This window comes from Drosophila teissieri, chromosome 2R, assembly GCF_016746235.2.
Source record: "Drosophila teissieri strain GT53w chromosome 2R, Prin_Dtei_1.1, whole genome shotgun sequence".
In the NCBI taxonomy this organism is placed as follows: domain Eukaryota; kingdom Metazoa; phylum Arthropoda; class Insecta; order Diptera; family Drosophilidae; genus Drosophila; species Drosophila teissieri.
In genome coordinates, this window is record NC_053030.1 from 15,527,795 (window position 1) to 15,549,981 (window position 22,187).

The following is a 22,187-nucleotide window of genomic DNA, read 5'->3' on the forward strand; positions in this document are numbered from 1 at the left end:
GCTGCGGGATTTCAGCCTGAAAATAATGCAAACCCTTAGGCCGAAAAAATAAAATATTTAATGCAATTATTTTGTATTTTCAATTAACTATTATTGCGCTCTCTTATGATATAAAGCATCGAATAATCCTTACAAAAAATACAGCTCTACCCGCTCAGCTTTTAATTAATAATTTTTTTTTGTTTCGGGAGAGAGCAGTGCACTTGGTTCCAGCTAGTCAGTTAAATAGCCACGTACACACACATTTTGGCTTATCAGCAAATGGAAAAGCAGCAATGCAAAAGCAAAGAAGCCAGAAGGAAATCAAGGCAGAGCAGGAGAAAAGACCGCAAAATGCGGTTGAGCTGCAGAGCCATTAATTTGTTTGTTGCCTGTTTTAACCCCCGAACAGGTTACGAATGGGGAGGCGTTGGCGTTGGCTGGTATCCTTAGACAATTTGAAATTAATATTTAAATGGCTATGCAAATTCACTGGCAGCTGAAAATGAGCAAGTGCCAGTGGAAATTGCTGCGGTCGCCAAGGAAGGAAACTATTTTCAACTTCACTGAGCCAGCAGCATTTTCGCGTCTCTTCCGTTTTCTTTTCCCCTCTATTTATTATTTTCCTTTTTTTTGTTTCTATTTGATAAGCCAACCAGTGGAAATTATAACGAATGCAAATAAAAGCGAAAGGAGCAATGAGCTGGCAGTGTGGAAAACAAAAATTAATAGCTGGCGCATAACAATTTGCATGGGTAAAACTTCCTCAATTACTAGTTTCTTAATAGTTTAAAATATGGCAATTTAAATAAATTTTCTATATATTTTTTGTATGGTTTATAATATATTAAATACATTTATAGCTCACGATTTTTGAAAGCTTTCAACTATTTTCCATAACATATATATAAGCATTTATCATTTCTATATTCTATTTTGTAAGAAACGTTTTCATTTAAAATCTACAAATCGAATATTTCCCCTCACTGAAAATCATGGAAATACTGGGAAGAGCTGAAGGGAAAACCACTCAGTGGATTTTCACTCAACACGCTCGTCAAGCTCTGTCTCTTAAGAGCTTTCTGGCGAGAGATTTGGAGAGTTGGAAAAGAGATTTGCATTTCCCAGAGCTTTGTAGCAATAGAGAGTGTCATAACAACGCGTCGAGTGTTTGTTGTTGCTCAATTTCTGAGGTAAACAACATATGGCAAAATATGGAAACAGGCGGCTGAACATAAAATGCTTAAATATTGATATTTGCATGGCCCCAACGAAAGGAAACTACGAGTATGTTAAATGCGGGCAAATATAGGCAGAGCATATAATTAACAAGACTTTTGAGACAATATTCGAGCAGTAATTGCATAAATATGGCTCGTATAAACAAAATGCGAAAACTAAGAGTTTTTTTCACTTTCACTTCGATATTTGGCGCTCTTACTGATTTTCCTACTCTTGAGTGCGTTGGCTTGATTTCCACTTCCTGGCTTGTATTTCCTGTCTAACAGCTGTTGTTAACATGGCCTCAAATGTTCGGCTTACAGCGCCAGTCGTTTGTTGGCCTTCTTTTTCGGCTCATTACTGAAAGGCCAAGCTTCGGGCCATTGAGCTAGAACCAAAAAGTCGCATTCGTGGCCAAGTTCGTTGAGTGCAAACTGCATTTCGCAGCAACTGCGACGCCGGCGTCGAGTGCAACTATTGGCTTTAACCGTATAGCCGCCTCGTATCTTCGTATCCGCGATTCTTGGCAACTCGCAACTCGCAGCTCGTGGCTCGCAACTCGCAACTCGGAACTCGGAACCAGCTGCTTGCAACTCGCAATCCGCCCAAGAAGCGCACTTTGATTGCAAGTGCCGCCCGCTTGTGCCGCCGCTTCTGCGATATAGATTCCGATTTTGCCTTCAGTCTCCAGCCGACTTCCTCCACGTGCGGTTCTCAGTCGTCAGTCGCCAGTCGCCAATTGCCAGTCGCAAATCGCCAGTCGCATATCGCCAGAGTTCGTAGAATTAGAATTCGTTGTCGCGCTTGCAGTTCGCAGTTTGCAGTTCGCAGTTTGCTGTTCCGCTCAGCTTCTCTCAGCCGGCAGTTATCCTTTCGTCAGCAACTCCAGAAAACAGGTCCTTTCGCCTTTCAGTTGCGCGCGCGATTTTCTAGCCCGCGATCTTTCGACCGATCGAAACTGAAATCTGTGAACGAAAAATAAAACGGTTGAAAAGGGAGAAAACCTTTAAGTTTTGGTGGACTTTTAAGTGACGAAAGCAAATAGAACCAAGCAAGAGTGTGTGACAAGCGCAGAAAAGCTAAAACTTTATGCAGTTAAACAACAGCTTAACACTTAGACTCTAAAAAAGGTATAGAAATATTAATGATATTTGTGTATAGTTTTTAAACAAATGTTTAGGGTCATTTAAAAATGTGGTTAGGGTCTTAATAAAGTTTTGAAAAGCCAAACAAACAAAACAAATATTAAGTTGGCTTATAAATAAACTCGTATTCTTAGTTTATTATTATTTATTTTACTAGCTTTTAGTCTGAATTTGTTAAACAATTATAGTCGTCATAAGTTCTCTAATTCCTAATCCTCTTAATTTGCTGTTATGTATATTATTTTATTTTTCTATTATTTAAGCACATGTAATGGTTTCTTACCTATTTTCTCATATCTGCAATAAAGCAATAAAGACTTTAAAATTTGAACATCATTTTGTTTGATTTTAACGCATTGGAATTCCCTCTTTGAGCTATTTTGAAAGTTCAGCTGATTAGTTGCATGGCTTTGAGGCAGCTAAATTTGCATTGGGCTTGCCTTTAATTTATTGGAAACTCTGGAACAAAGGAAGTTGTTGCCGTTTCGTTGCCCTCTCAAAACAAATTCCAAACAAACTTGCAGGACACCGCTCCCACCAGCAACGTCCTCATCATCATCAGCAGCATCATCGACATCTTCATCATCAGCATCATCATCATCATCATTGTAGTCGTAGTCGTGGTGAGGGTCTGTTGGTTGTATTTTGGTACCAAATATCGTAACCGAAACCACAACATTCGACGTCAATCAGCAAAGCAGATTTCAATAGCTGTCCCAGAGTCTCCAAGTTCCTGCTGAATTTGTTGTTCTGCTGATGCAGTTGTTGTCGCAAAACACTCGCATTGCCTTCGGCCAGCTTCTGGTGTACCCCACAATTTTCCGGACTCCTGCCTTCCCCCTCCCCCCTCTTCAAGCATTTTCCCAGCTTTCCCAGCTCACCCAGCTCTCTACTGTAGAGTTCTCATCTCGGCTGCTTCCAGCTGTGCCAAGCTGTTTCCGTTCATTGGCAAGAGTAGATTGGCCCATAAAGTTGCCAGTTGTTAGTTGCCAGTTCCAGTTTCGATTTGCTGGCTTTTTTCCCCGACAAAATTGCTGCTGAGTGTGGGGCGTCTTGCAAGAGATTTAACTTAAACAATCAACACGATCCAAATTGGACTTTTTTTGCCGTTTGGGGAATTTCTTAAAAATATCTCCGACCAGAAGTTAATTGTTAACTGAAGTTTGCTGATTCTGCCCTAATTCAAATCTACATTTTATATATACATTGTTTGTGAAAGGTTGAAATTGACTAGTAGTTTGATTTTTTTCCACATTTAATAACCAATTTACACCAACCGTAAGTTATGGGTTAAAACTTCCTCCCTCGTTTTATCAGTTAATGGACTAATTAATCCAATTTTCAAACATTACTTTATTTCGTTGCACAATGTTTTTCCATATTGCATTAATTGCATTTCCACCAATGTAGATGATTAATTTGTTTAAACAATCTAGTTCGGAAAAAGTACTCTTTCAATGGCCTTTCAAATTGTAACTTTTTATTGGGCGATATTCATTCCATAAATCTGCAAAAATTAATGGCAAGTCCACACCTCGTCGGTACTTTGCGTTTAAACTGTCGCGACATGTCGGCGGGCTTCTCAGTTTCGCAACGGAGATAGTTTTTTAGATAGTTTATCTTATATAAATCTATCCATGTTAACCCATTTGCTTTTATACCCTCAAGTCGTGGGCATCAAGTCGTAAATTAAGCCAGCTGACAAACTGACAGATGGACATCGTTGTGGATTGTGTACTCGCATAGGAGACCTGTCCGTCGACTGCGTGGCCATTCATTAATTGCGGACACTAAAATGTTTACGGCAACTGCCTCGCATGGTGCCCACAAATATTGTGTTTGGCCTTTGGCGCAGTTTTAGTGTCGAATATCAAGTGATTGCGGAGTTTATCACGCGACTCGTTATTTTATCATAAGCCCACAACGCCCCTTTCTCAGCAAAAGGTGTTACTCTCATATGGGAGGAAGTGCAATTGGATCCCCAGCGTGCGATTTTCTTATGCAAAACTGTGAAATGCGACTCCCTGCCCAACTTCATGGCTAGAAAGTGGTTAACTGTTTTTACTTTAGCCAAGTGCCTCATGGCAAAATGCCACCTAAAACCGAGTTCATGAAAAGGTGCACCTAAAAAATAAAACTTTGGATTATATGCACATAATGGGAACTTAAAATGTGACTTTCCATAAAAAAATTATGGCCTCTAAAGTTGGGTGGGTTTTAAAATGAAAATTAATGAAAATTTAGTTTCTCAAAAATTAATATCCCACTGCTTTGCTAATAGTTTATTTCTAATAGTTTATTTCTTAAAATCCATAAAATTCGGTTTTAAACATTTCATCGCCTTTTCTTTGTTTGTCCAAACTTAACTTGTGTACTTTTTTGTTGGCTTTACTTAATTTACCTTGTCGCTTTTACTTCAATAGTGTTGATATTGGCTGATATGGCACTTTTGCAATTAAAAACTCGGAAAGCTTTAACAAATTTGAGCTACTCGATAGCTGCCAGCCATTTGCACACATTTCCTTTTTGCAAATTGAAATTATTATTAAATTGATTGCCGTGTATATGACATTCACGATATTGAAGGATTATTCCGCGACTTCAGCAATTCCTGCCCATTCAAAACCGAGACTTTCGACTTTCGGCGTTCGGCTCTCGACGGGCGGCAACCGAGGCATTTAGGCCGAGTGTATAACTGCCAATCTGTCAACGTGTTTAGCGACAGGCTAAACTGCAACCGAAACTGCTTCGATGAAGCAGCTAATAGGGAAATAATTAATTTCCACTTTGATGTCTCGTGTGTGAGTGTGAGTGTTATGCATTTTGAGCCGAGCTTGTAATTAATTCGGCGGTCGCATGACGGCTTTTGTGGAAGAAAGAGCTCGTTTCACTGCTCCATTTCCCTATTCATTTTCCACTTTCTTGGCAGACGATGACCCATTTATCCATTTTCCGAGCCGTATCTCATGAGATGCCTTTACTTCTTACTTGCAGCTTCCTTTTACGTTCCGCCGACTCCTCGTCCTTCCCTTCAATTGCCCAGGTAAGTTGGACAAAAGGTTTCTGATTAGCAGAGCCTCATTCAATGGGAAAACCAAAGAAAAAGGGGAAACACTGAAGTGGGCAAATGGTAATGAAAAGAGGTGGGGGGGAGTTCGCAATGCACTATGCGCTTTTATGATAAATGATTTGCGATTTGTGTGCATTCGTTTGAGTTTTATAGACGTTTCATTACCAGCTCCCCACCAACAATTCCCGTTGGCGCATCGTAAAAAAAATGATTCCGAGTGCAACGCAGAATCAAATCAAACTGCATGGAAAATTGCCATGAAATGGGGGGATGGATTTTCCGGATGAAGGACGGGTATTTGCATGGATTTTTAGCATCCAGTGATTCGGCTTTTAATGCATCACGGAGGCACTGTGCACAAAGTTGCCATTCAATCGCCATTGATGGAATGGATCTTGCAACTTTGCAGCATGCAAACGCGGTAAAAAGCCTTTTAAATCGCATTTAAATCGCAATCAAATTACTTCAGTTAAATGCAGAAAAAGGTGCTTTCTAAGCGGGGCTGTTAGTGAACAAAATGGATTCAAAACCGTGAGTAAATGCACAGTACACAGAGCAAATGAAACATAAACTAATAAGAAAGTTTAAGTTAAAATTTTGTAATTTTAATGGAATCAAAACAATTAAAAGGGAAAGCACTTTTAGTTCCTAACGAGCATTCAGAAAAGTTCGCACAATGGAAGCACAACTTTAAATCCCGAACCAATCCATCGAGCGGGGCGTGTGAAATCGATTGACTTGTTGACCACCTGAGAGGTGTTGACTGCTGCTGACTGCCATCAAATTCCTGGCAATGTGAATCCGAAGGAATCAAAAGTTCTCCGGGGTCGTGGCAAGTGTTTCTCCAGCCCCTCTATGTCTCACATACAAAAGGGGTGCAAAAAGGTGGCAAGCAGCAACCCCGTGGGTGGGAAACGGGCGACAAAGCCGTCACAGCGAGCATCGTGTTATCCTCTTTGCAAAGGACACGACTCTATCCTTTCAATGGCTTTAAAATGCAGCAATTAAACCGCAATTTCTATAAAATACGAAAGAATACACCGTGGAATGGAAGGGGAACAGTGGGGTAGGAGCGGGCACAACAATTACGAGATCCATTTAACTTTGGCAGGATGCGAAGAATGCGACACATGTCGCTAAAACTCGACGGGGAGCCAACAAAACTGGCGACACGCCGACTGAACTCACGAGAGGACACACTCGCATCCGCATTCATGTCCTGGCCGCGTTCAAAAGTCGGCAAACACAGAATGAAATGAAATAAAATAAAATGAAATCATACGAGGCGGGCAAGAAAACTTTGCAGCGTCGCTAAAAGCGCACAAATCTTTTCTTGGCTAGCTCTGCAAAGTGTAAGCCCAAGCAATACACAGAAAATAAATTCGGGTTGGTTATTATTAGTTCAAAGATTATCTCCCCAAATGCATTGCTTCCTTAGCTATAGTAAAAAGTTGTTTAATGACGAAAAACTAAACTAATCTCACCAAATACATTGCTTCTTTAGCTATAGTAAAAAGATGTTTAATGACGATAAACTAAACTATTGTACTTTCTATAACATTTTTTATTTATTTATGCATACTCCCAGATTATTTTATTATTTTCGGTGTGGCAGGACGACAGAGTCGCAGCCTCAGACAATCAGCACGGGATTTTTTTGCGCTCATTATGCGCCAGCTGCAGATGCAGAAATTTCTGCCTCAGCTTGTGTGTGTCCCTGTATCCTTTTGTTGATCCCTCACATAAACATTGGGTCAAAGAAGCTGAATGGCATAGGCCACATGTGATACTCTTTCGAAATGTCGGAGGTCATTACTCTTGAAATAGAAACATGCATCCCGTTTTCTGTTACCATCAAAATTAAAAACAAAGTTTTTTGAATGGCTTTCAAATGAAGTAGTTGAAATCCTATATACACGTAACCAGAGAAGCAGACATTTCAAACTACAACTGCTCAAGTAATTGGCTTACAATTTGGTTTCATTGGCTTATTATCTGCGAACCAGTCTTGAATCGGTTATGAAATGGTAATCAAAACTGGCTGTCAATGGATTGGGGTGCGCTAATAAAAAAGTTATTAAACTGGGATAATTTGGATCGATTTGCAAAATAGTATATTTATGAGATATCCCGGAGCTTAGAAACTGAATCTATTACTTTAAGTAAGCATAATATACCATTAATAATAATGAATTACAATTATGAGGATTTTTTTAAATATTTTAAGATGTTATTTTATAACAGTCAACCTTACATAAAAATGAGTTTATAGGAAGGGTATGCAATTTGAAACCATCTAGAGACAATAACGTCTATTTTCTGCTTTGTTTGTGTACGAATATGTAAATAAATAAAGGTGATGTACTAGATGTATGCGCTCCTGCTCGTTGCACTCTTTGAGTATGTTTTATTCACGGGTGCGGGTGTGAGTGTCAGTGTGAGTGTAAGTGTGAGTACCCATAATCCTCGTACTACTAAGTTGGAGTATGTGTGTAATTGAGTTTCACTTGGCGAACAGAAGACCGTCTGACATTGACTTTATTCGGAGCAACGCCTGTTGGCAGTGGGCTGTGGGCTTTCAAAGAAAGGGAATCGCAGGAGTGGGTTTCCAAAGGATATGGGGGATGTAGCTGCTGTAGGAGATGTGCTCGATTCAGATCTTATTTGCTGAAGTGCAGGCAGAAGTCAAAAGGGGCCTAATGCACTTAAGAATTATGTGAGCCGTGACGGGGAAAGGCCAAAGAATTATGCGGATTGTTGTGCACAACTTCTTTTGTAGCGCATAACTTGCACCGAGACAAGGACAAATGGATTGGGAAAGTGATTTTTATAGTCAACATTTATTATTAACCTCGTGCAATATTAAGTATCAAAGGAAAAACTCCTATTTTCTTCTTTATAGCTGAAGGATAACTTTCTGGAAAATATGAACAATAAATTAGAATATTTATGCGCCGTTTATTTTCGTTATAGTTCAAATTGACACGGATGCAAACAAATAATTTTACCACCGCATCGAGTACCAATTTTGGCGACATATTTCCTCATTGCTGCTTCTAAAATCCAGACCATCATTGACATAATTCCTCACCAACAGCGACATGAATATTTAGTATCGGCCGCAAATATGACGGGATTAAAGCCATGAAAAGAAACGCCAGCATAATTGTCGAGTTTTGTGCATTCAACAGCAGTCAGATGGGATTAGAAAACCCACAACACACGCATATATACCTACATATATACGTATGTATGTACATATATCGGAAATCGGGTAGAGGTGCTAGAAAAGAGCCACAAAATCCACACAATGCCAAACACCAATGCGACTGTGGGCGTGGCGAGCCGGTGGGGCGATGAAAATCTGGGGAAAGGGATGGGTGAAATGATGAAACATCGGCATTTGCAACGGCAAAATACTGAATAAGTGATTCAATGAAGTGAATCGGTGATTGAATGGGACGAAAACGGGTTAGAGACTGGGGAATTTCCCCAAACCTTTTGTAACCGATTTGCCAGCGATTATGTGGCTCTCATGCCTTCTGTGGAATGCTTGTATTTAGCACTCTATTGGGCTTTCCTTTTGCCGGGAAATTCTCAAGGGATGCAAACGGGTGATGCGGCAGGTGAAATGTGTTTCTCTTCTGTGCATTTTTACAACTCAATATCAAGTTTTCATTAAATCAGAAACTGCTGGAACTTTAATAATTAATTTTTATTTATTGATTTTATAGTTTAAGTTAAACTTTAAGCGTGCATTTAAAAATGAGAAATTTCATTAATCAAATAGATTTATTTATTACAATACAGTTTTGTGAATTGATTTTAAAACAAATTTAAAAATTGATGTGCAGTGACTTTGGGTACCTATTCGTCGATTACTCCCTCTGGAATCACATCGCAAATCTTTTGTCTTATTTGGGAGCCTGTTGTTTGGGTTTGGGATTACCCTCTTTTTTGGTGTCGACTGTGCCTAATTTGGAGACCATTTCGCATCGCTAATGCCGCCACCAGTCGCGTGAGTTCGCGTCAGTTGGCAACAGCAGCAGTTTGGTGGCAGTGGCAGCCCGGCTAACATGCCAGACCGCTGCCACGCCCCCCGCTCTCCACCACCATTCCGACGCCCCCTTGGCCAGTGTCCTTTCGCTTGCCGCCCCCCGCCGTCACGGGTCCTCATCGTTCGGCTGTCATGTCGCTGCATTCACTCGTGCATACATGAAAGTCAATTAAGCGTATTAAGTGTGCATGTGTGAATGTACAGCGGTATGTCGGTGTGTGTGTGTGTGTGTGTGTGTGTGTGTGTGGGAGCCTTTCTCTCTCTCTTTCCCCTTTCTCCTCCCGTCCTGACCCCAATCCCCTCCCCCCGCTCTCTCCAGCTCCCCGCATCGCGCTTATCGTGACATTTCTTGGCATCGCCATCAAACAACAAACGTTGTATGCCACCCCCTCGACTTTTCGATTTCCCCACCCCCTGCGTGCAGTCCAACTTGCAACCCTTTTGCACAGGATTTTCAGATTTCGCCTTCACTTCTGTCGTTTCGATTTCTGTGTGAATTGTTTGCGGCTGATTGCGGTTCTTAATTTGCTTAAAGATATACTGGATAAGAGCAGGGAAGCCGAGTGGCAGAGCAAAAGGGTTCGGCGGTTTCTTTTGGGAATTTCAAAGTTTATTTGATCTCTGCTATTGCGTTTTTTCAAGAAGTACTTAATGCGATCTAGTACTGAGTACATTTGCTTTCGTTTTTATGGAATTTTTGATTAGTTCTTTACAAGTTTGTAAAGTTCTTAAAAGAAATCCCAAAACAACTGTCAAACGCTTCATTCTTTTATAATTATGTTTAATAGACTATCTAATGATTTATAAGTAGTAGTAATGTTTTAAGACCTAAGACCTAATTTAATTATTGTCATATTAAGCAATTGCTTTATTTATCATTTGACTGGCAATAAACAGTCCACCTACCGAATCCCTACCGATTTCCAGATTTGTATGCAATTGATCCTTGGCTCCCAGTACGCCGAACCAAAAGATTGTTGTGTTGAGCAAATATTTACAAATTCTCATTAGGTTAGTTTGCTTTTCAAACAGCAACTCCATTAACATATTCCACTGGCTGTGATGCCGCTCGCCTCCTCTCATTTCACTTCGTCCTTGGTCCTTCGACCTGCCTTCCGTCTATCCACTGTTTCTTGCCGTTGAACAGAAGACACAAAATTACGCATACGCAATGTGGCACGGGGGTGGTGGAGGCAGCAGCACTGTTGCATTCGTGCAAAGTGCAGAGGATAAGCCGAACACACGCACACATACTCTCATGCACACACACACTCGCACACATACAGGCGCACACAGGAGGAGTCAGGACACATGTGAGTCTCCTTTTGGAGTGTTAATTGTCGTATGCAAATTTTTGCGCATGCACAAAATGTAACAAAACACGATTTTGAAAGATGCAAATTGGGTGCTGTTGTTGTTGTTGCTGCTGCTGCTGTTGCTGTTGTTGTTGCTGCTGCTGCGGAGAGGGGGTGAAGTGTCAAAATAAGCTTTAAATTACGACACCCTTCAAGCGAACCCCAGCCAAAACCCCAAGTGCAACCCCCTTGAGCTGCTGATCCTGCTGCTGCTGCTGCTGCTGCTGCTGCAGACGTGCGATGTAATTTGCAACTGACAAGAGTGAAAGTTATGCGAAGGGCAGCACAAAAAGTGTCAGGATCTGAGGGGATTGCATGGAAATGGTTGAAAATCGGAGAAGGGGTTTCGGTGAAGCAGGAGTAGGGAGGGGAAGGCGATTTTCCCAGGACCTGCTGTGGCTTCAGTTCGCTTCGTTTTCGGCTGCCAGGGACAGCCGCATGCGTGATTCTGACATTTGATTAGGTTGCCTTTGTCGAAATGTTAATTTGTCCATTGAAGGTGAGTCCCAGCTACCAGCTACTAGCTACTGGCTACTGGCAACTGGCTGCAGATTACTGGACACTCGGCAGGACTCCGGACGGGGGGGACAGCCATTTATCAAGCCGGTCTCGGCTGCCTCCAAATTGTGGCATATTGTTAGTGGCCAAGGGGGAAAACAATGCCTGCCGTTGACTGCTGCATCTCGAATAATTATCGATTCAAAACCAGACCCATGATCGCATAACTTAGCCGGCTAAACGTTGGGGGCTAAGTTTCCGGGGGATGCATGTTAAATTCACAGTGGCGTCACTCACAAATTGAGACAAATTTGCCATGGCTGGAATTTACTTAGGGCCATCTCACTTATTACACAATTGGCAAAGAGACAGAGACGCATAATTGCCGTATAATAATCATAATCCCCACAAAGCAAACACACACAAAGTCTGCCAACTGCCAACTTGTCCACTAATTAAGAAGACAAACTTCGGGCACTGTGTGGATTTTTGAAGTGAACTATTTGGGCAGGCCTTGTGCCAATATACGTAACTTAGTTTCGGTTCTTGGTTCTCGGTTCTTAATAATGCAAGTCCTGCCGGCTCCTGGTGGCGCCTCCTTGTGGCTCCTTGCTGCTCCTTAGCCGCCTGAGAAGCACTTAATTTGGTATTCAAATGACTCAGTTAGCTCCGATGGATACACCGGGCTATATGCTGGATTTGGGCACTCTGTTTGCGAATGATTAGTTAACTGAATAAGTGAAGGGATTCTAGATGATATAGGAGCTGGCTATTTAATTAGAACAAATTGATTACTAACTGGTTTAAAGCCCGCCTTTACTCTAATATATTTCCAAAAGAGATTTGAGCACCATTTCAATAGGTAATAAATAATTTTGAAAAATAATATTGCTCCGAGACATACGTAGTTAATTTTTGTAATGGCTCGCACCATTAGGAGGCAATAAACTCCAGTGGTTCTGCCATTTTGAATGCGCTGGCACCACCATCAGCCAAACACTTCCGTTTAGGGACGATCTCTCCCCCTCTCTAACCCTATATGCTATATCCTTTATCCTTTTTTATTTTCTACATTTCGCTCACACAAAGTGTCAAGTGTTTGAGTGGCATATTCGCTCCTGCCGGCTGCCAGCGAAAATGGAGCCTGGAAAAAAAGTGCCAGGAAGCCAAACAGCCGACATTTCTACGTGCCAGACATTCAAACCGCACATACTCACACCGGAGCTCGGGCTCAAATTCGCTCGTACGGGGGCCTCACTGTGCACACTTCCAGCTCAATTGCGCGCTCAATGAATAATTTAGTTGAAATTTTCAGCGCACTTTTTGTCATGTTGGGAGTCTGTGTGTGAAACCGAGTGCAGCAAACTCCCCAGCCAGCAACCCCAAACCCCAAACTCCAGCCCATTCAGTCATAAAATTTATGCGTTTTCCCCACACTTTATAGCCGAGCTGAAAAAAAATCGAAAAAAAAAAAATAAAGCTAAAAATTCGTCTCGCGCAACAGTTGAAACTGTTCTAAACTCAAACTCCCTCGAGTTTTGAAAAGAGGATTGCACCATGTCTGGGTCGTAAATAAATTTTGTGATATTTTGCGAAATAATTTTAACAATTTGCGCTTGTTTTCCAGAAAACATTATGATACTCCGCATGCCGGACGATTTATGCCGCTGATTGTTGAAAGAAATGCAATAAAGCGCACACTAATAACCACACCTATACTGTCATAAATTGATATGGTAGTTTAGTTTTATTTGCCGAAAACTATTTGAAATGAATGGTGATTAAAATAATAGAAATATACATTCTTCCACAATAAAATACTTGATTCAAAAATGCGCATTTCTTCAATGTTACCTATTGAAATTCATTATAAATAATAATTAGTTGAGATAATGTTATGTTATTCAACTTTGAAACCTTTCCGGATGTCGCTTCGATTTGCTTTAAAACTGACGGATTGAAGGACAAAGTGTGTGATATGGACCTGCGGCAATTGAAATGCTCATCACTTGGAGTTGGAAAAGTGAAAAGCCCATTAATCAAATGGCCAGAGCCTTTCCAACCCAAAGGCTTGCCCAGTGACTTGGACTTGCAGCAGGAAAAAAGAACTCGGCAACTGCAACAATTTCGGTTGAAGGCGAAGAAAAGCGAAGGCTAAACTGATGACCGACCAAGGGACGAGGGCAATGGGATACGGGTTAGGATATGGATAGGGATAGGAATAGGGATTGGGGTACGTACTCATAAATCATAAAATTCCAAGCCCGTCGCCGTCATCTATAACATCTTGGCCAAGGCTCGTGGCCAGCGAAAGGTATGCGGGGCATTTTGCCGGCTATGATGGTGCAATTTGTAGCTGGTAAAGTGTGAAATTGCGTTGGCTGCAGGAATTGTTCTTTTCTTTGTGCCATCTCAATGGATATTTTTCCGAAGGTTTCCTAAGCCAGGCAATTAAATTGGTTGGAGCATTTTCCAACTTGATTTGCCAGCCTCAACGAAAGTAAATCCACAAATAAATCAATTAGCTGCGCCAGCACCCATTTAAAACACCGAGCATTCCACTTCCACTACCATTTCCATTTAAACTCGACCTCAAGCAAGTGTTGTCCTGTGGCAAAAATGCCAGACGCGCTGCTTAATTGATATAAACGACTGTCTCCTACGGTTCCGTAATACAAAATACAAGATAAGCAAAAAAAAAAACCAAAAAAAAAGGGAAAGAAATAAAATGGAACGCTTACGGAGAAAGGTGAGAGAAAGGACTCGGCACAGCTTTCACTGACTTGGCTTCTGTGCGTTTTATTAAAATTTATGCTCGGGCCCCCGGATGAAAGTTGCGTATTTATTCCAAGACCTACCACCTACCACCTTTAAGTGTTTAGTCTAGGGAAATTTCGCACATCCAACCTGCAAATGCGAAAGCGTAGGGCTGCACCGGCCCCACCGGCAGCCTAATGCAATTCCACACCATTATTTTCACCTGCCAGCTTTTAGCAGAGCCTGCACCGAGCCAGACTCGCAGCGAACCGAGGCCATGAATCGCTCCAACTTTGAAAACCACTGACATGCAACAGAATTTATAATCGTACACGAGGCAGCAGTATCCCAGTATCCCAGTTGCTCCTGCAACGGACTCCATTTCTTCCTCCGCACTCTATATCATTAGTTAACACGTGAAGGGAACTACGTGAAGGGAACTACCCTATTTGCTCAATTTGAACTTAATTTCTATGATCTGCTGCAGTTTAAATAACATTTTTCATTTTTTATTTTATTGTAAACTATTAAAGATATAAGATTTAAGGCAGCCTGCAAGCTGATGAACTCCTTGGAAGAGTGTGACGCTCACAAATTTTGCGTACGCCGGTTATGAGCGTGGGTGTCGCAAAGTGGGCGTGTCGATTGCATCGCGCGTCACGCAAACAGAGAGAGAGAGAGAGAGAGATGGAGCAGGGAAGTGAGAGAGAGAGGGGTATATGCCAGATCCTGGCTGCAAAAGTGCGTGTCTCGATTTCTACATAATTAAACTACGTCAGCTTGTCCACGGCGAACGCTTGCCCATCGCCTCCCCCCGCCCCTGTCCACTGCTCCTTTCTCCAGCACTTGCCACACCGCCCCTGCCGCCCCCGCCGCCCCTTCTCGCCCAGCCCTTTATTACCACTTCCGGCTTGCAACGGCTCAAAAACACTGTTTGCCCGGGCTTAGTTGGCCGTTGGCTCGCTTCAGTTTGGTTTGGTTCAGTTTGGTTCGGTTTGGTTCAGGTTGGTTCAGTTTGGTTCAGTTGAGTTCAGCTGGCCGTGGATCGTATGGGTTTGCCTTCGGACATCGCACTCCCGATTTTGCTGGACAACTTTGGCGCTAAAACTTTTTAATGCACGTGCCCAGGACGAAGGACGAAGGACGTGCGGTGTGTTAATGGGCGGGCGCAGAACACGACAGGTGGGCGGCGGCTGCCGTGGGCGACAGGTTGACTTTGAAATCGTGCAGGCGACCAGTGTGGCTTGGAATACTCCTAATACCTAGATCTTCAAAAGTGAACATTCAGTTGGTATTATTACATATTCATGTTCATATTTCTAATAGCCACCAAGCACAGTATTTAATTATATTAAATTTCTTAAAAGTTTCCATTGTAAGTGAGAGTTATGCTGTGACTTGCTCAGTTCTAATCACCACACAATTCAATTTGAAATTAGCCTATTTGTAGTAGTTTAAATCCAATTAGACACATTTGTGTGGTGCACACTTGGCCTGCAGTTTTGTGTCTTGGCTGCCGCTGGTGGAGTAACTGCGTCTGGCTCGTTTGCACGAAAATTTGCTGGAATTATTTCGAGCAGTTCTAAATTTCGCAATAACGAGCCGCATTTGACGGGCATACAAATTGCTATAGCCCCCCCTTCGTCCAGGACCTAGGATGTAGGACCTAGGATGTACGATGTAGGATGCAGGATGCAGGATGTAGGATGCAGCATGCAGGATGCAGGATGTTGGAGGCAGAAGGCAGCATCATCTGGGCCTGGGCTTTGCAAAGTTTGGGGTGCGTGAGTGTGTGTAAACTTGTTCCTTCGATTGCGCAAAGTTTGGCCCGAAGGATACTACATAATTAAATAGCTGAAGCAGGCCACATGCAGCGCAACAACAAATGCGATTACAACAATTTAAGTTGCACCATCCTCGGCGAAGATTTGGCCAAACTCAAGTGGGAAAATATTTGTGCTAAGTTTGCAGTGGGTTTTCTTCTTTTCTGCTCTTTTGTCTTATTCGGCCCTTGTCTTGCGGGTTTTCCTCGCTGCTGAATTTCCCCCCACTCGGCGCTTTTCCGGCTGCGGCAATCTTTTTGATTTAGCTGCAGAGCCATTAACACGGATTGATTGCCCCAAAGGACAAAAGACGGCAAGTGGCTTAAAGGACAAGCGTCAAGCGTCGCCTTGGGCAAGGACATCGCCGAGTGGGTGGCAATCCAATCCCATCCAGCAAATTGGACTGGACCAGCGGGTTGGTTGGTGTGCGTGCAAAGAAATTGAAAAGTGGCTGCCTGTCGACGTTTCTCTCACGCACTTGCACCCAATTTTTTGCCCTTTGGCTTTCGGCAATTGATTCCAGTTTGATTTTTCCACGTTTTTTTTGCGCACTGCCTCTTGGCTGTCACAGCAGATCGGTTTACGGTTTACCAGTCTGCTGTCTACGGAGATTAATCCCCGTAATTCCATTAAGAAGGCAGGCGAACATATTCCAAAGGAAATGCGAGAACATTTCCAGTTAGCACAAGGACCCAGCTAACCTAGGCATAACCAAACTTCATTCACTGCCAATATGAAGGAAAAGCTCGTGACAGAAATCGCTTTACAGCTGGGCCATAAAATGCCGAGCAATTTTAGAGCAGAAGCGCCAGCAGGAACTTATCGATTAAACAGCCCAAGCACAGTAAGGCTCCTTCCTGGAAACCTTTAATACAGTAAACCCCCCTAGTGCCACCCACACATGCTAATAAGAAAAGCTTTGTTGTGCATTTCCTTCCGGTTACGTGGCCAGAGGTTGCGGCGCATTTGCGAAATTGAAGACGAAGTGCCAGTGCCAGCAGAATTGCGGCGAAAGCCTTAAAAACGTAAATTGAAAACTTTGTCGGTCGCTTGGCCCAAAAGTGTGCTACATATATATATATAAAGATATATATAGATAGATTTACCGACCCAAAGGATATAGCTATATACACAGGCTCGACTGTGCGTGCCATGTCAACATAATTCAGGACTTGATTGAACGCAGCTGCAGGCCATAAAAGCGACAGTAGACGACATAAAACGAGGCACCGTTTTGTCGCTGAAACTTTGGCTAGTTTTAAAATCAAATGACTCATTTGTACGGCTTTCGCCGGAGTCGGAGTCGCAAACACCCGTAGAATACCCGTAGAACACCCGTAGAATCCGCAGAGATTAATTTGTTATTGCCGCCCTGGAGGACGGTGGCCTGTGGAATTTTTAGCGCAGCACTAAAGGTGCAAAGGAATTTAATTAAATGTTCTTCCCGTTGCGAAAACTTTTGCAGCACTGCAGCCAGGACCTGCTCTGGGATTCCCAGGACAATGCCATCTAGTTGTCAGGCAGCCATTTCAGTGGTCGCCTGCCACTTTCCTCCTTTCCGCGGCTGCGGCTCAATAAACTAAACAAATTTGCAGGCGCCTAGGGCCTCGACTCTATAGCGAAGAACAACCGAATGGGAACTATGCCCGAACAAATGTCACTCGTCCTGTTTGAGTTCAATTTAAATAGAGGTTGAGTAGGAATGTGCGCAGGATTCACATTTCTGCTTGCACATTTTAACAGCCAACTACTATTTTTTATTTATTTCTGAATCTATTGAATCAATGTCACCAGTAATGAATCAATTACTTCTTAACAACTTTCTCTACAACGGCGTTCAATTTCCAATTTCTTAGTGATCGCCAAAGACTTTAGCACATCGATTTCAACTCGTTTTAAGTAGAACTTGCAAACGGCTTGTAGCCCAACCACATCCGTCATAATCAACCGAATACCAGTCCGGTTCTGACCACAAAGCCTGCCACCTCCCCCCCATTTCCCATTTCCATTCCCATTCCGCTCCTGCGCCAGTTGATTCCTCCTCCGCCTGCAACTGGCCGCCCACAGACATCGACATCGGCATCGGCATCTGCATGCCATTGAATGGAGTTTAAAGAGTTCATAATCCAAAGAGTACACAATACCAGACGATGTGCGTCCAGGAGGTCCAGCGTCCAGGAGCTAGTAAAACAAACTGATCAATGGGCTATAATACGACAGACGGGCGGACAAGGACAGCTTTTCAGTCCGGCAAAACGGAGAAGAGCCTGGCCGCCTGAAAAGCAGCAGACAGACAGAACATGGACAGCTGGCATGAAAAATTATTTACTGCAAGAAAAATCGCATGCAACATTTTTGCACCCAACTAGTGGGGGCAAAAGTGTGGCAAAATCACACTAGCGATGTGGTCGTGTTTGCCTTAAAATATTAGAAAATATTTTAAATATTTGAAATAATAAATGTCATCTTTGAAGTATGGAAGCTTTTCTTGAGTTAAACTGAGTTAAGCAAATAAATCAGTCAATGAAATCATAGTTCTATTGGTTACTATTAATTAAATTCTAAGAAAAATGAATATGTTTTTCGAATGATATTATTTAAAATAACATTTTAAATAACCGGAAGAGAACCGTTGCTGCATCGTGACACGCTGCGATCTCTTTGGGTGGCGGGCACCTAAGGCCACAACGTGAGTGACGACGCATTGAGAGTGGGTTACGTGCACCACCACCCACTGGGGGCAGCTGCCACCGCACCACCCACAGATGTGCCCCCGGAAAGCCCGATGGCCAGCGGCATGATGAAGTTGCCAATGATGATGATGGTAGCTGGTTGTCGGTCGCCGCTCGTTGGTAACGTTGGGATCTGGAAGGCCGAAGCCCCTGCGAATGCGAATGCGACTGCGACTGCGAGTGGGAATGCCGATGGAGATGGAGATGGATATGGAGATGGAGATGGAGCTGGAGATGAGGATGACTGGGCAGGCGACACAATAATGCCGCCATTAATCTTCTGGCACGACTGATTTGTTTGACTTACGGCTCACGGCGACAGGCGGCAACAGGGGGAAGGTCCCTCCCTCCCTGGTCTTTCGTCACTGGAAGGAAAGGGGAATTTCTGATGGCCGAGACAGCCAGCTACGATGGCTTTAAGCAGCCAAGCTGGCCAACGCACAGTGCAAAATAATTTGTGTAAATCATTTGGCGCTCACTGCCATGCCAGTACATTATATAAGGCAAATACCCCTTGCCGAAGTCCGGCCATCAACACTCAGCCTGTTTTGACAGTTGTCGCCAATCGTCAGAGCGACATTCATAATTTGGGTCTTGTTAATGAAAGGTTTTTCTGGTAACCATCGTCGTGCGATGCGAGCTAAGCGACATTCAGCTGACGAGTTTGTGGCTAGGAAAAGTGAATTGACGGCGTGGAAAGGCAATGGGAAAACATACTTTACTGTGATAACACTGGGCGACAAGTTTGCCTTTAAAGGTTTAGTTTACCTCACGTAACGAAGTACCAAAACTTTAAACTGGCCATATGAACAAAACAAATTAATCTCAAGAAATTTATTTGACTACTGATATTTAACCGCAAGAAAGACTATAGATAAGCTTTTAAAGAGTTGCTGCCCAGTGTAACAAGCAAGATGTTGCAGCTTGCCATTTTATAACAAATGCTCACCGCATGTCCGACAATCATTATATCACACTCATGTGCGTTGTGGCTATGTCCAAAACCCCCTACATACTTCCCCCCACTTAAAAATTCCCCAAGCCAACGTAAAACCAACGATGAACTATCACTCAGACTCACAATCATTCAGTTTTGGCCTCTGAAATGGACTTGTTCAACTATCCGATTGGCCGGCAAAAGCGAAAACGAAATGCGAAATGCGAAAAGTGAAGCCAATCCCTGTTACCAAAGACGACCGCAAATTACTCTCCACTTGAGTGCGAAAATTGCAGTGGAAGTGGGGGGAGGGAAATGCTTGGTTTTCCAGAAAAGGCAGTGGATCGGAAAAATTAGGTTGCCAGTTTCTGCACTTGGATCTGATGCCTGAGAACTGCAGAGATATACGAAATGCTAATGAGCACAGAGATGTTATTATCACCCGAGAGAGACCAGTGTGTTCATCCATTTATGAAAAGTAATAACTTGACTACTTATATATTTAATCAGCTAGCAAATTATGTTACCCAACCTTTTATTTATGCACCTGCAGAGTCATCTGGAATCTGCCTTTAAGTTCGCTGGGTCTTTTAACAAATTACGAAAAAGAAAATACCATTTTCCTGGGTATTGTGCAAGGCCTTTGCCATTCAACGCCTCGATTAGAAGCACGCCCACAAATATTTACAACCGAATCCCGCAAGACAATGAAATTTTCAATGGATGCCTGCCAATTTTGAAGGCAATCTTTTCCACATTTTCATTGTAGCCATCGAGCTGGGGCTGACAAAACGCAGTGCCCACGATGGACAGCTGTCCAGCTGGAGTTGAGCTTGAGTAGAGTTGAGTGGCCAGGACCAGGAAGCAAAAGACATGGCCAAGACATGGCCAAAGAAAGAGCAAACCGGGCCAACTTAGTCATTTTATCATGCCAAAAATCATTTGAAATTTGACAGAAAATTACACGACTTAATGCCGCCCACTTGGCTGCGAGGCAAACGCGAGGAAAATAAAAACGGGGCCGCGAAAAGAAAACCCACAGAAGGAAAAGCCAGCGAACAGCCAACAGCCAGCAGCTACGGGCTCGCCAATCGAAATTAGTCAAAATTTGACTCGGGTTAGACAAATGGCCAGTGCGAATTTCCACCGAATGGAAATGGGGGAAAAGAAGGAAAAGAAAGACTATTCAACGGCGCTTTCTGGCGATAATTATGAGTAATTTATTTAATGATGATTTGCATTGCGGACAAAACGTAAACAACGAAAATGAAAAGCTGGAAAAACAGTTTTTCACTTGTTTGCATCTGCTGCAGTTTGCTGTTTTTGTTGTTTTGTTTTTCTGTGTGGTTGGTTCGCTTGTGGCTGCTCCTTGATAATTGCAGTTCATTTGCAGTTGTGGGTCGGTTGATATATGGCCAAAAACTGTGAGTGAGTTTTTCGCCAGTCGTTGCTGCATTTTTTTTTTATGGCACCCATCAATTAAGCTGAGCGAATGAATGGCCGCCTTGGAGTGGCACTCACATACAACACGACACGTTTCAATATTAATTCACCACAACCTCCGCGGTGCAAAAGTGCAGACACACCTAATAGCCGAAATGACCGAAAGCCATAAAACTTTTAACGACACCGTCGAAAAGCTAAACCCTAAAAACCAAAGTGGCGAAAAACGCGTAAACAATGAGCACAGAAATCTTTGCATTGGGTTGGGCGGGTTCAAAGGTCAGGAGGCGCTTGCCACGCCCATTACCCTGATAGATGGCACATAAATTTGTAATTTTCTAGCTTGAAACTGCTGAAAAGTGAAAGATAAGTGGTTAGTTGGATTACCAACCGCTCGATCGTAAAGGAAATTACGACAAATTTAATTCATTTATACACCAAGATATGCACATTCATAAATCCAATGCAAATCTGCTGTAAGTCACTCGCTTAACTTGAGCCTCATTAATAAATCTTGTAATGCCACTAAATGTGCAATCGAAATGAATTAGAGTGCATCGAGGTAATTCAAACGCACTCTAAATCTCTAAATACTCCAAAACCACAATTAATGTTTCAATTGGTTAAATATATAGCAAATCATGGCACATTTGTAGTAACATCAGTTAAATTTGCCTCATTAAAAATATAGCCAATTTAAGCAGCTTAAATTTATTTAAGCCAATTGAAAGGGAAAGTGGAATTCTCGGATCAAGCTTATCTGTCATGTAACTGGAAAATTGCACTGATACAAAAATGATTTCCTGCCGTTTGTCCTTGAACCAACTAACTAGGAAATGCGGAAAATAAAAGACCATGTATGTATTTTCAATCAGCCAAGTGCAACAAATAACAACGAGTGTTGTTCTGTGGAAAAGATTTTCAGCCTTCGTAGATTTGCTTGCTGCCTGTTGTTGTTTGGATTTTCCTGCGTGGCATTGTTTGTTTGCAGCAAATTGAACATTTTCATTAGATTTTCGTTTTCGCAACGGGTGGGTGGGTGTTTTTGTGGGGAAGAAAAGCCCTGGCACATTCAATTGTAATGCCCAGGAGAGCGATTCAATTGAATTTGTTTGTTTTAGTATACGGTTCATTTATTTGCAAAAACCAATGAATGAAAGCATCGGCCAT

General features: G+C 42.5%; 1 protein-coding gene across 1 annotated transcript in view; it reads left to right on the plus strand.

Moving 5' to 3' along the window:
* The first annotated feature begins 1,806 nt into the window (after nucleotides 1-1,806).
* LOC122613224 (protein muscleblind) overlaps nucleotides 1,807-22,187 on the plus strand; it is a 162,323-nt gene continuing 141,942 nt past the window's right edge. The window contains exons 1-2 of the mRNA XM_043787297.1: nucleotides 1,807-2,330; nucleotides 5,340-5,388. The gene's annotated coding sequence lies outside the window, so the exon portion shown is untranslated. The remainder of the gene's footprint in view (nucleotides 2,331-5,339; nucleotides 5,389-22,187) is intronic.